Here is a 13840-nt window from a genome sequence, read left to right as displayed (position 1 = left end):
AGTAGTATTTTTTTAGCTTCAATAGAGAAAAGAAGAAGCAAAGTTTTCTGCCTCTCCGAGTAGGTGGTAGAGGCATTATGTTTTCGTGTTGTCAGGACCTCCTCATTGATTTGAATGGAGCGCCGGGGCGTTTTGGTCCGTATAAAGAGGGATTCTAGTCAGCCCCGCCCCCCAAAAAAAAGTCGAACTTGCATTCGTCCATCTGAGGAGTGATCTCTCAAGAATGAGTCGTTGAGCGTTTTAGGATTTATATGGAATTACCATGGTAACCAGCAGATGAACTGATTCGGTTTTCGAATCAATCCGGTCAGGATTGTCAGGATTGTCGTGTTGTCAGGACCTCCTCATTGATTTGAATGGAGCGCTGGGGCGTTTTGGTCCGTATAAAGAGGGATTCTAGTCAGCCCCGCCCCCTAAAAAAATAGTCGAACTTGCGTTCGTCCATCTTTAGAATGATCTCTCAAGAATGAGTCGTTGAGCGTTTTAGGATTTATATGGAATTACCATGGTAACCAGCAGATGAACTGATTCGGTTTTCGAATCAATCCGGTCAGGGTCAAGGTCACTGTAAAGTTAAAGCCAAGAGGAGACGTACAACCACTTCCTTGTTTGACTTTTGGAAGGGCGAGGTTGGACCTCTATCAATGAGGAGGTCCACGGATTTCACCAAGCATTGCCCATTATTTCTCTCTGGCAGGGTTAATGGGTATTTGGAGGACGTTAGAGCATATTCCTAGTTACCTATGATCACTGTGAGACCACGTTGCTATTTCTGGAATGAACCGTTTTGGGAAAAACTGACTGTTTCAGGACATCCAGCTGTATAGGTTCTCAACCTCCTCAGCAAACTTTAATTTGTGATGTAAAGCAACACACACACACTTATGAGACCGGAAATGTTCCACTTTTGCTCCCATAGAAATGTCTTGGTATGTAATTTAACATCTTGGGTTAAAGGTCCGAAATGTTCAAGTTCCTTCCTGTTCGAAGTATATTTTAAGAGTATTTCAGGCACTCAGATTGGTCGAAAGAAGGACTAGACTTGTTGCCGTCCATGCTGGAGGCGTCCCTGCTGATGCCATTTGAGGTTAAGTTCTGTTTGACATATTTGTTATAGTGTAAGTGATAGTTTGGACTAACTTGTACAGATGTTCCACAACAAGAAATGAAGCTATAAATGGTCACCTATAATAGTTCTTTAACTAAATTAAAAAAAATAAATAAATCATTGGCAAATTCAGAATGATCAATACTAAGGTGGTAACAAGTGACTCAGCTTTACTGTACATAAAGCCATGTTACACCTCCTCAGGTTTATTTATTCTGCATATATCCATAGAAAGTGAAAAAGATATCATAGTTTTAGAAAAGAGAAGAAGAAGCAGCCTTTATTTATCACACATACACTCAAGCACAGTGAAATTCTTCCTCTGCATTTAACCCATTTGAATCAATGAGCGCGCGCGCACACATACCCAGAGCAGTGGCAGCTATGCTACAGCGCCTGGGGAGCAGTTGGGGTTTAGGCGCCTTGCTCAAGGGCACTTCAGCCCAACCTCAGGCCATGGCTGCCCCGTGTTAACTTAACGCATGCCTTTAGACTGTGGAGGAAACCCACCCAGCCACAGGGTGAACTTGCAAACTCCACACAGAAAGGCGCCTGTCGGCCACAGGGCTCGAACCCAGAGCCTTCTTGCTGTGAGGCGACAGTGCTAACTACTACACCACCATGCTACTGGTTTTAAGATGTACTTAAATATTTTCTATTTGTTTTTATTTAAATATCCTCTGACGTCTGAAGAATCTGCATAAAATCTAATGTTTGTAATGGGCGTGTTGGGAAATGGGATTTGATGGATTACTAGAGCCTCCTATTTTCTGTTTCAAAAAACATTAAATTCCGTTTCAGAGAAAGGCTAATTCCGTTTCAGACAGTTTGTTTGTTATATGCTCAAATGACAACTAAATTGGCATTTTTAGATTTTCAACATATACATAATTCAGAATCAGAATTCTTAAGTACATGTAATAAATGCGTGAAATTTTATGTTTCAGGTAACTGGTGTTGGGAGGCATCTGCATGTTTGTTGTCCTTGTGCATCTATCCCTGTAATCCTGCTTTACTGGCCTGCTGTAGTACAACTTCATATAAAGCTTTAAACTTTCTGTACACAGTCTAATATCTTAATGCACCTTCGAATCAACACTAAATTTCACTTCACTGAAAATGTGTTTCTTTCATTTATTTAAGACTGTAGTTAATTAGTGCTGTTAACTTGATTGTTGACTGGCTCCTGCTATTTTCTTTAAAACTTTATATCGTATATTAATACCTTTATGGTTATCCTTACTCTTTATACATGTACATTTAAATAAAACAATCTCCGTTATCATTTTATCCATGTTTTTCAAACTTTTATTCGTTATGCTTACAATGTTTTCAGTGCAACGACAAGTCTAACATAGTGTGTAACAGTGTCCATTTAATATATACTTTTAAATTATTCAAATTATTTAACAGTTAACTCTATTATTAGTTTAATTTACATTTTGCCTGTAAATTATTCTTTTAATAATGGACAAGTCTTCAAACTCTTTTTATATAGAAAATCATTCTTCGGAACATAACTTCTTATTTAAGAACATAAACCATTAAATCATGAAAATAATCAGTTGCTGTTATATAATGTTAAACTGAAAAGCCTTGGTGCAAACTACTAATGGACATCTGACTGTTCAAAATCTGCCTTCAAGATCACCATTATAATACAGCATTAGGAGTTCCTTTGTGCTTGAAAATATTCCATGGAACGAGATCCTATTCCGTGGCCACGACTTGTTTAATGCGTGGGAACGAGATGATTATTAGGTGGCCACAAATTAATAACGCGTGGCCACGAGAAGTGTTAGTCATTTCATCACTGAGACTGTTGACTTTCTGGCATCAGTAGCTTCAGCCGCAAATATGGACAAGTTTGATCTGATTTCGTTTTATTTTAATCTAGGAATGAATCATAATGATATCCTTAAATCACTTGCAGTTAGACATGGAGTAATTCTGAGCAAGAGACACTTAATTCGGCTGCTCAAAAAGCACGGGGTCAAACGTAGACAATATGCTGACCTCGGGGAAGTTATAGATTTCATCATACAGGATAAATCCTGTATTTATTGCACAATTGACGGCCGCTCAAAAACTGGACATCATCCCATCAGGCTGGAACTTGAATCATCTTATGGCCACGCATTATTAATTCGTGGCCACCCAATAATCATCTCGTTCCCATGCATTAAGCAAGTCGTGGCCACAGAATAGGATCTCGTTCCCACGCATTAAACAAGTCATGGCCACGGAATAGGATCTCGTTCCCACGCATTAAACAAGTCATGGCCACGGAATAGGATCTCGTTCCCACGCGTTATTAACTCGTGGCCACGGAATATTTTTTTCTTTTTTCCACCCATGTCACCAGAGGGGCTCTGTAGATTCCGTTTCTGAGCACTAATTCCGTTTCTGACCCCAATTTCCGCGATTGCGGAAAATCGGAGGCCCTAGATTACCATTAGGCATCTACATGATGAGTCTGAATGTGCATGATCGATTCTGTACTCATCACAGGTTTGTAAAAAAAAAAAACACATAAAAGACAGGAAGCAATGTGCCAAACCACATTATTCCAGGCCTGGTCCCAGGAGTGGATTGCTTTCATACATGGCACAATGTCCACGGAGTTCCCTTAATGTGAAGCCCAAACCCTTGTGGACAGTTGGGGGTTGTGCCTGGAGGACGCTCTGGACTCTTGCAGTGGTGCTTTTGTGGCTGGGGACTGCAGTTGACTTGCTGACTTTGAGACTGCGGTTGTCATGAACGGTTTTGCGCTCGGGTTTCCGTCGGTGGGGGGTTTATAGCATCAACGAAGCTGACTTTATGTTAGGACTGTTAATGTTATAGTCAGGCTGTCTGTTGTTGCCCAAATGAGGATGGGTTCCCTTTTGAGTCTGGTTCCTCTCGAGGTTTCTTCCTCATGTCGTCTGAGGGAGTTTTTCCTTGCCACCGTCGCCACAAGCGTGCTCATTGGGGATAGATTAGGGATAAAATTAACGCATATTTTAAGTCGTTCAAATTCTGTAAAGCTGCTTTGCGACAATGTTTATTGTTAAAAGCGCGATACAAATAAACTTGACTTGACTTGTGTTAATTGAGGTCGATTTTCTGGGCTGGACCCAGGTTTGAAATGGCTTTCACACTTAGCCAAAAAACCCCAAGCAAAAAAAAAAAACTGAGGTCAAGCAGAGTGTGGTCTGGAAAAAGCAGATCCTGAGATCGCAAACATTGAAATGTGGATGTTTGGTTTTTTTTTTGCATATGATTTGACAAATATTATAGAAATACTAATAGTATTCAGGGTGGCACGGTGGTGTAGTGGTTAGCGCTGTCGCCTCACAGCAAGAAGGTTCGGGTTCGAGCCCCGTGGCCGGCGAGGGCCTTTCTGTGTGGAGTTTGCATGTTCTCCCCGTGTCTGCATGGGTTTCCTCCGGGTGCTCCGGTTTCCCCCACAGTCCAAAGACATGCAGGTTAGGTTAACTGGTGACTCTAAATTGACCGTAGGTGTGAATGTGAGTGTGAATAGTTGTCTGTGTCTATGTAGCCCCTTTTCCACCAAAGCAGTTCCAGGGCTGGTTCGGGGCCAGTGCTTAGTTTGGAACCGGGTTTTCTGTTTCCACTGACAAAGAACTGGCTCTGGGGCCAGAAAAACCGGTTCCAGGCTAGCACCAACTCTCTGCTGGGCCAGAGGAAAGAACCGCTTACGTCAGCGGGGCGGCGGAGTTGTTAAGACCAACAACAATAACAAGACTGCGAAAGATCGCCATTTTTAAGCGACGAGAAGCAGCAGCTGTACAAACGCGAAATCATCCATTATTATTATTGTTGTTGCTGCTGCTTCTTCCGTGTTGTTTTTGCTTCGATATTCGCGCCAAGGTTTATGCAAACGTAGCGACGTAACTGACGTATACAGCGACGTAATGATGTATACAATGACGTAACTGATGTATACAGCAACATAATGACGTGTCTTCCCTTAGCACCGCGAGCTATGGAAAAGCAAACTGGTTCTCAGCTGGCTCGCAAGTTGAACGAGTTGTGAACCAGCACCAGCCCTGGCCCCGAGCCAGCCCTGGAACTGATTTGGTGGAAAAGGGGTATGTGTCAGCCCTGTGATGACCTGGCGACTTGTCCAGGGTGTACCCCGCCTTTCGCCCGTAGTCAGCTGGGATAGGCTCCAGCTTGCCTGCGACCCTGTAGAACAGGATAAAGCGGCTAGAGATAGTAGTATTCAAACAGTAAAATTTGTTCAGATGGCCTTAGTAGCAGCCACAGTGTTCCCCAAAGCTCTGCAGTGTTTCTACTTGGATGTACAAATAAAGGTAGTGAAGGGGGAGTCCAGGCACAGTGTGAGGAGGGAAGGAGGAAGTATAGATCATTACAGTCTGATCACACACTGAATGCAGTAAAAAGGATTGCAGCAGAGCAGGACTGACTTTCCCTCCTGCTTCTCCTCTTTTTTTTTCGTATCTCTTTTTTCTTGTCTCTTGATCTTTCTCTTTATTTTTTTTTCTGCTGCGTGATGGATGTCATCACAGCGATACGTTTTTATTTCATGTGCACCCTGCTGGCTGATTGAAATGTGCAGTGTATGACATGTTTTTCCATGTGATGGCAGTCAGGATTCCCCATCTACATGGAAGCTAGACTTCCAAATGTGTGCCAAAGCACATTTCCGACCTACGTGCTGATTAGCACGGTGCTAATGATCTGTGGCTGTGGTGGCCTGCTGGGTTATATGACCCCAGAGTCAGAGCCACAGTCTACATGCCGTTTTAATGAAGAGAAAGGGCCGGGCATGCTGCCGACGGTAACAAGGTCACGGAGGACTTTGGCGATGACTTTCACCGTGCCATGTCATCAGGCGCACGTGTACACATGCTGAATTGCAGCCGTCCTCGACAGAGAGAGAGATTGTTTTGGCTCCTGAAGCTGCATTGATCATCATTTCATTGAAACAAAGGGTCATGCTGTGTCATGGATGTGCTGAGAGTGTCAAGCAGAGAGGATCTCTGAATCTTACACACCCCCCCACGTATTAGCATATTGGGCTGGAGGTCCCTGCTGCTTAAGCTGCACTAAGCCTGGTGTCTTCTATGCCAGTGGTACAGGTGAAAATCAATGCAGTCTGCAGGAGAGCGCATGGTTTTGTGTGTGTGATGGCTCTTTGTGTGTAGATGCCTGCTTGCTACGGTAATATCTTAAATGCACAATATCAGGAAGCCCGAGGGAAGAACGAGAGCCGCCATTTAGCTTTTATTAAAGAATCAAGTCATTTCTGCCAGCGCTAATGCAGCTTCAAAATGAAGACTGACAGACAGCACCCATCCTGTGCGACAGCTTTCCCTGACTGCTAATTTTCTTTCTTACTTTCTTGCTGCGTCTTGCTTTTTCTTTCCGCCTTACGCAAACTTTCAGCAGGTTTGCTCGATCCTCTTATGTGGTTCATCTCATCTGCACATTTCCGTCTCCATGGGCTGCAGGTTCGCAATTCCAAAGTTCTGTCTGACTTTTTTTGTCATAAATAAGCAATGCTGTAAATATCTTCATGAACCTGATTATACGTGAGAAGATTTACATGAAATGTGTAATTTTATATAGTGCCTCGTTCTCAAACTGTTGGAGTCCAACAGAAAGAATGTAGCAAAAAACAAGACGTTATTATATATGAGGAAAAGTCCTTTCCACGCCATGTGGCGCATAGGGTGGCGCCGATCCCCGTTTCCGTAGCCCTCGGCCTCTCGCCTATTACATAGCTAGGGTTACAGCGGGGGGCGTGTCCTCTGGTAACCGCAAGAGTTTGACTCCCCACTCGCATCTGTATTGCAGCGTGCCTTGCCAGACGGCAGTTGGTACCATTTTTATGATGGTCTTTGGTATGACCCGACCGTGAGTAGAACTCGCGATCTCCTGATCGAGAGGCGGACACGCTAACCACGAGGCCAACTCGCGGTTATTATATATATGACGAAGCCATGGCCTAATGGTTAGAGAAGCAGTTTTGGGACCAAAAGGTTACCGGTTTGATTCCCTGGACCAGCAGGAATGGCTAAAGTGCCCTCAAGCAAGGCAGCTAAACCCCCAACTGCTCCGGGTATGTTGTACGTCACTCTGGATAAGAGCATCTGATAAATGCCTGTAATGTAATATATTTAAAAAAAAGATCATCGCATACAAGCGTACAGACGGAAACATTTTGTACAGCAAGTAAACACTGGTCACGTGCATACATTTCAGTGTTTCCCGCAGAAAATTGCTTAGTCAAGGTGGTGAGTCTTCGGTGGGCATCACGCGCGGCACGGATAGTGGTCCTGGTCCGGGGGGGGTTGTCGGGCCGTAACGCGTCACACGTTGCACAGATAGTCCGGGGGGGGGGTAGTAGTACTACAATAATAACAAAGCTGTGTAGAACTGTAAAATAGGTATTTATTGAAATTAAATGTCACAACTACTTACAAAAACTGAGGTAAAATGGTTTCCTGGCCAATAAAAGTGCTCTCAGTACAGCAGCAAGAAAAAAGTAACAAACCGATATTTTTTGTTGTTTCCCTGCCATTTACTGCACGCAAGAAAGGAAGCAACAAGTTAGCATCAATCATGCAATCATTGGGACAGATCGTTTTTTTTTTTAACTATTATAATTTATTTACGGCCCATCAGAGGAATGTTGGTGTGCAACGGCGAAAAATGTCTGGCTTTGCCATCTAGCCTATGATTACCCTCCCCTTTTGTTGAGGAGGAAAATGCATGACCCTCTCTCATAACATCCAGACTAAATAGCTGCCCCTTCCTTCCACAAAAAAAGTTGCGTGACCATTCCCTGTTTTCCTCCGGTGGACCCAACGAGAGTAATCTCGCTGGGTGGACCAACAAAAATAACGGAAGGGTCCCACGAATGTAGCCTACAGCCATAATTTATATTGCCTACCTTAATACATTTATATTAGGCCTACTTATATTAGCACATGAACATTATATAGCATTAGGCTATATTATTATATTATCTTACTTATATTAGTACATGAAAATTAAATTTCACTGTAACAGTGCAAATGCATCGTTTAGATGAGCAGTTACAAATACAACTTACCTTCTTATTCCACCGATGATAATGGCAACGTCTCGACTTTCCCGCTGAACCGTTGAATTTAAAATTAAAATGTTTGTAAATATGGCCTCGAGGACATATGGCGTAGTAATATATCCAACCACTAGGTGCCGCAGTTTAGTCTAGCTGTCAGTCCCTGCGCTGAAATGCATTACCACTTCGGTTTTTTTTTTTTTTTTTGCACGCATTTTTTTTTTTTCTTGGAACCTTGCTAGGGCGGGCGGTCGAGTTACCCAGGGCGGCCGCCTTGCCTGGAAAGTGCTGGGGGAAACACTGCATTTGTAAAAAAAAAAAAAAAAAAATGTAAAATTACAAACTTCTTGTAAATCTAATAAGCAAATAATCACATACAACAAACATTACATACGCATTCAAACATCCTGCATGACAAATCAACAATTGTTGCAGACTTATTTAGGCCAAATTCCAAATTTCTTTGTTTTTTAGTTTATATATTGTTGTCGAGATAGGCCATTACATCATGATGTTTTGGAGACCGGTTCTTCTAGCGATGCCCTGTATCGGGCTTCATCAATCTTGCCCTCAACTGTGCCTAGTTTTCCAGTCGCTGCAGAAGAAAAGCATATTTGCAGTATGATGCTGCCACCACCATGCTTCACTGTAGAGATGGTTTTCTCAGGGTGATGAACATTGTTTGGAACACCAACTTTACATAGTGTAAAAAAAAAACAGATTTCCTTGTTAAGATCTTTATTTTATATAAGTTTACAACTACTTTGCCCTCCCAGAAAAAAAAAGCATAAGCCAAAAAAAAAAAGCAACAAATAGCGTCGTCTATGTATTAATAGGGTTGAAATAACAAAATCTTTGTCTTGAGAGACGTGGCTAGGTGAAGAAAGCGGTATGTGTAAATGTGAGTGTTTTGAAGCCTTGAGCCTGAATTTGATTCAGCAACCCCATGAAGAAGCCCTCCCTCTTGCCCTACAAGTGTTTGAGACCTTAAACCAAAGTATGGTGGTGTACGCTGTTTCACATTGCTTCTTCGCTTCTGTAGATTTATGCTCCTTTGGACTCGTGTTGGGTTGAGCCTTAAATGTCAATCCTTCCTGCCATCACAGAGATGGCTATATACGCCATGGTGGATGGTTATGAAAGTCCACATGGGAGCTGTGGAATCCATTACAAAGTCCTAAACCATACAGATATCACTTTTCACTGCTCACGGCACACATAAATTTAAACCTACATCCCAGATTGAAGCGGAGAGTGTTTCTGAGAAAGATGACACATTTGTAAAGCCATTTTCCCCAGACCTGTTACAGGCAGTTTTAGTCTGGATGCTGTACTGTACTGGGTTATGACTTATCGTATTCATCATCCAATCATCAAGTCTTGTGATCAAGTGAGACAAAGTGCCATCCAGGTCTGAAAATTTCCACTAGTACACTAAATTCGAGGGAAGTGGTTTCTCAAAAATTTAGGATTCTTGCTAGTGCAGGGCTTTTCAAAGTGTGGGGCGCACCCCCCTTGGAGGGCGCCAGAGTTCTTCAGGGGGGGCGCAACGTGAGGAAACATAAACCAGAATAAGTTACTATTGCGGACATTTAGCGAACTTCAGCTAGCTTTTGCCAGAGACAAAATGGATCGATTTTTAGTACCTAAAGCTACAGTGAGTGAGGAGACTGAGTCTGGGCCAAGCAAAAAAACAGACCCTCCAGGATTTCGCGATGTTGCGATTTGCAAATTCAACCAATCCCCGCGAATTCAGGGCGGTGTTGCAATTATATCCAATCACCGCAACCTTCCCGCAAATTTGACCAATCGTTGGCGTCGTCTTGAGGTGACGTCGACAAACTACCTTCCGCCTTACTTCCGTGTATACGTTCAAGAGAAGCAGCATGCGCACAGTGTTGCCAGATTGGGCGGTTTTAAGTGCATTTTGGCGGGTTTTGAACATATTTTGGGCTGGAAAACGTCAGCAGTATCTGGCAACACTGCATGTGCGAGTCAGTGTTTATGTAGGCTTAAATTCTGTTACTGAAAGTGTGTTATGTTTACAGTGAAAGACTGTGCACACTTTACATTATTTTTTTTACTTAATACAAGAAATTAATGGATGCCAACATTTTTGCCAAAATGGTATTTTATTTTCCATTGTTTAGGCAGCTTCAGCATCATACTGTGAGATTCTGTTCAAATTTTTTTTTTTTTTTTTTTCTTCTATGAAGCCTGAGCCATTTATTTTATTAGTTTATAATTATTGTTTAATTTAGTCTTCAGGAGAGACTGCCTGCACACAGTACTAGTATTAATAGTGTTTTTTTCTTACATGAAAACTGAGGCATTTATATTATATTTGAAGGTAACTTCATGTTGTGCTGTGAGGTTCTCTGCACTTTAACTTTTGAACCAACAGGTGCATTTGGATAAGTAAAGCCTATTTTTCTGCATTTTTGTAGTCCTGGTAATCTTTTATAGTGGTAAAGTTGTTTATAGGACCATTTCTCAGTGTCTCTTGTTTTTTTAATCAATAGTTTTTCGGTAATAACTTAATATTTAACATATCACTCAATTTTAATCACAAAAAGAGAAAATTGCAACAATTTCTCGCAATTTTCACTTCCTCCCGCAATGTAATCGCAACAAAAACCTAAAAAACACCGCAACTTTCATCGCAATTTTTTGGAAACCCCCCCGCAACATCAGACATTTTAGCCCGCAACAATCACAAAAAAGGCCCGCGAAATCCTGGGGGACTGAAAAAAGAAGGAAGTATGACCACGATTATTTAAAGTTTGGATTTTCATGGACTGGATCTGAAGATGCTCCGCTGCCACAGTGTGTTGTCTGCCAAGAGGTGCTAGCTAACGATGCTATGAGATGTTTAAAATGTGTAAAACAAGATGTTTTAAAAAGAAAAGCACAGATGTTTAAAATGTGTAAAAAAAAAGATGTTTTTAAAAGCACAGATGTTTAAAATGTGTAAAAGAAAAAATAATGTGTACAACAACCATTTTTTTTTAAATACGAATGGAAGATTAAGTATAGCAACAACAAAAATTGGGGGGGGGGGGCGCTGTTGTTTATTTGCTCTCTGAGGGGGGGCTGACTCTCCCACACTTTGAAAACCCCTGCGCTAGTGTGTGCAAGTGTGAGGAAAATAGAATTGGCTAGCTTTAAAAAAAAAAATCCAAGATGGATGGGGTTGCATTTTGACAGAGGAAAGTTGCATGCTTCACAGAGTTTGTGGGAATTGAAGGTGTGTGTAAGATGGGTACAATGGATGTCTGAGTAGCATGTCCGAAACGCTTCAGAGTATCTTTGTGCTATTTAGGAACTTGGCTACCACCATTGTTAAAAAGTACACCTGTTCTTGATCAGTTACAGCAATCTTAATTTCGAACACTGGACCTTGATTGATTTATTTTTTTTAAAACTGTTACTGCAATAAGTTGGCGCCAAATTGGATATAAATCTTTAAACAACACTTTTCCCCCCTGTCCTTACACTATTATATACGTACACTCTTTTATTTGATTGAATATGATACAAAATTTCATCATATTTCTCTTAAAACATGTCCTTGTCACCTCAAATGTTGCCTTAGAGCAACTTTGGGTGTTTTACCAATGGTTAAAACATGTCCTTGTTGCCTCACATAGATTCATTCCACTGATCTGGACTGTAGCTTGTATCTCTTGATGTGGATGACTGCTTTTACCAGCACTGTGTGCTTCAAAGGTTTATTTAAATCTCCACAAATGACCCTGACGATCGTATCTAAACCCAGCACAGTCATTTGATAAATTGGCCATTGCACAGGCAGGCACGAACAAAAAGCGGGCTGGGAATGTTCAGCAATTACACCAGCCATAAAATAATGTCCTTGAGAGCTATAGTTATGATGCCGTATGGCAGTCAATAGATACTATTACTAACAGTTATAGATGTGGGAACCTTCATTACAGGCTTACTTTTCTCTCTTATCCAGTCCTGGGGGTCCACTGGCCTTCATGATTTCAAGATTCCCCTGCTGTCAGCATATGAAGGGTTTAATAATGTAGTGAAGAAGTGAATCAGTGGTGCTGGGAGTTCCTGTATTTCTAAAACAATGCCACATACCATCCATCTGTCCATTTTCTTCCGTTTATCTGAAGTTAGGTTGCGATGGCAGCAGGCTAAGCAGGGTATTCGAGGCATCCCTCTCCCCAGCAGTGCTTTGCAGTTCCTCCGGGGGAGGGGGGGGGATCCCAAGGTGCTCCCAGGCCAGATGAGATATATAATCTCTACAGCGTGTTCTGGGTCTACCCCGAGGTCTCCTCCTAGTTGGACGTGCTCAGAAAACCTCCAAAGGAAGGCACCCAGGAGGCATCCTAATCAGATTCCCAGACCACTTCAGCTGACTCCTTTCGACATGAAGGAGCAGCGATTGTACTCCGAGATCCCTCCGGATTGTCCGAGCTCCTTACCCTGTCTCTAAGGGTGAGCCCAGCCACCCTACAGAGAAAGTTCATTTCAGCCGCTTGTATCCGCGATCTCATCCTTTCGGTCGCTACCCAAAGCTCATGACCATAGGTGAGGGTTGGAACGTAGATTGACTGACTGGTAAATCGAAAGCTTTGCCTTCCGGCTCAGCTCCCTCTTCACCACGACGGTCCGGTGCAACGCCCGCATTACTGCTGACGCCGCCCCAATCCGCCTGTCCATCTCACGCTCCATTTTACCATCGCTCGTGAACAAGACACCGAGATACCTGAAATCCTTCACTTGGGGCAGCAACTCACTCCCAACTTCTCTTTACCGTACAGACACACTATTATGTATTTTGTAGACATGGTTTTAAAGCACAATGGAGATTACTCAGTGCAAACAAGAATTCCAAGGCATACTGCGGTAGGTTAGTGTTGAAATGATGTACCTTGATGTTGGTAGTGGAAACAGGAATATTCTGCAGCGCTCTTGTGAATTGGGAACCCTTGCTGCATTACATGGTCTAACGCTCAGCATCCAAGTTAGTTGTAAGCTACATGTAATGAATCCTAATTAACCCACTCCATATATAAAGCACAAGTGAGTTCATGTTTAATGTCACGCTTCATGTGTTTTTCTATGAGCGTACATTCTTGGGAATAGAGAGAGCAAAATTTTCCTTGTTGCCGGGATGGTACCATTAAGGATGCATCTTTTACTTGGGAAGGTGCATGTTGTGCAAATATATTTATGTAAAGTGGTCCTTAACGTCCTATAGAGATCTTGCAGTCACGTGACCGGAAAGTACACAGCTGCCATTTTGTCGGTAAAAAACACCGCTGAATACTGCTGCACTCGTGTACAAAATGGATAAATTTCAACCGACGGACTACACGGCTCATTTTTCTAATGAACAGATAATTAGATATATGTCCAGTGTTGGGCACGCTACTTTCAAAAAGTAATTATAGTTGCTAGTTACTTTTCCCAAAAAGTAACTGAGTTACTTTGTCATAAAAGTAACTAATTACCAGGGAAAGTAATTATTCCGCTACATTTTGTGTTACCCCCCCCCCCCCCCCCCCCCCAAAAAAAAAAAAAAAAATCAAATTCAATTAGTGTAATCATAATAAAAGTGAATGTTAAATGTGTTTAATGACTGAAATGGACACTTAACAGAACCAATTAATAACGTT

The 13840-nt window shown here is 42.2% G+C and overlaps 1 protein-coding gene across 1 annotated transcript in view; it reads left to right on the top strand.

The window, feature by feature from the left end:
- dock1 (dedicator of cytokinesis 1) overlaps positions 1-13840 on the top strand; it is a 742670-nt gene that overhangs the window by 222280 nt on the left and 506550 nt on the right. The window lies entirely within an intron of this gene.

This window comes from Neoarius graeffei, chromosome 14, assembly GCF_027579695.1.
Source record: "Neoarius graeffei isolate fNeoGra1 chromosome 14, fNeoGra1.pri, whole genome shotgun sequence".
In the NCBI taxonomy this organism is placed as follows: domain Eukaryota; kingdom Metazoa; phylum Chordata; class Actinopteri; order Siluriformes; family Ariidae; genus Neoarius; species Neoarius graeffei.
This window is presented reverse-complemented; position numbering and strand designations above follow the sequence as displayed.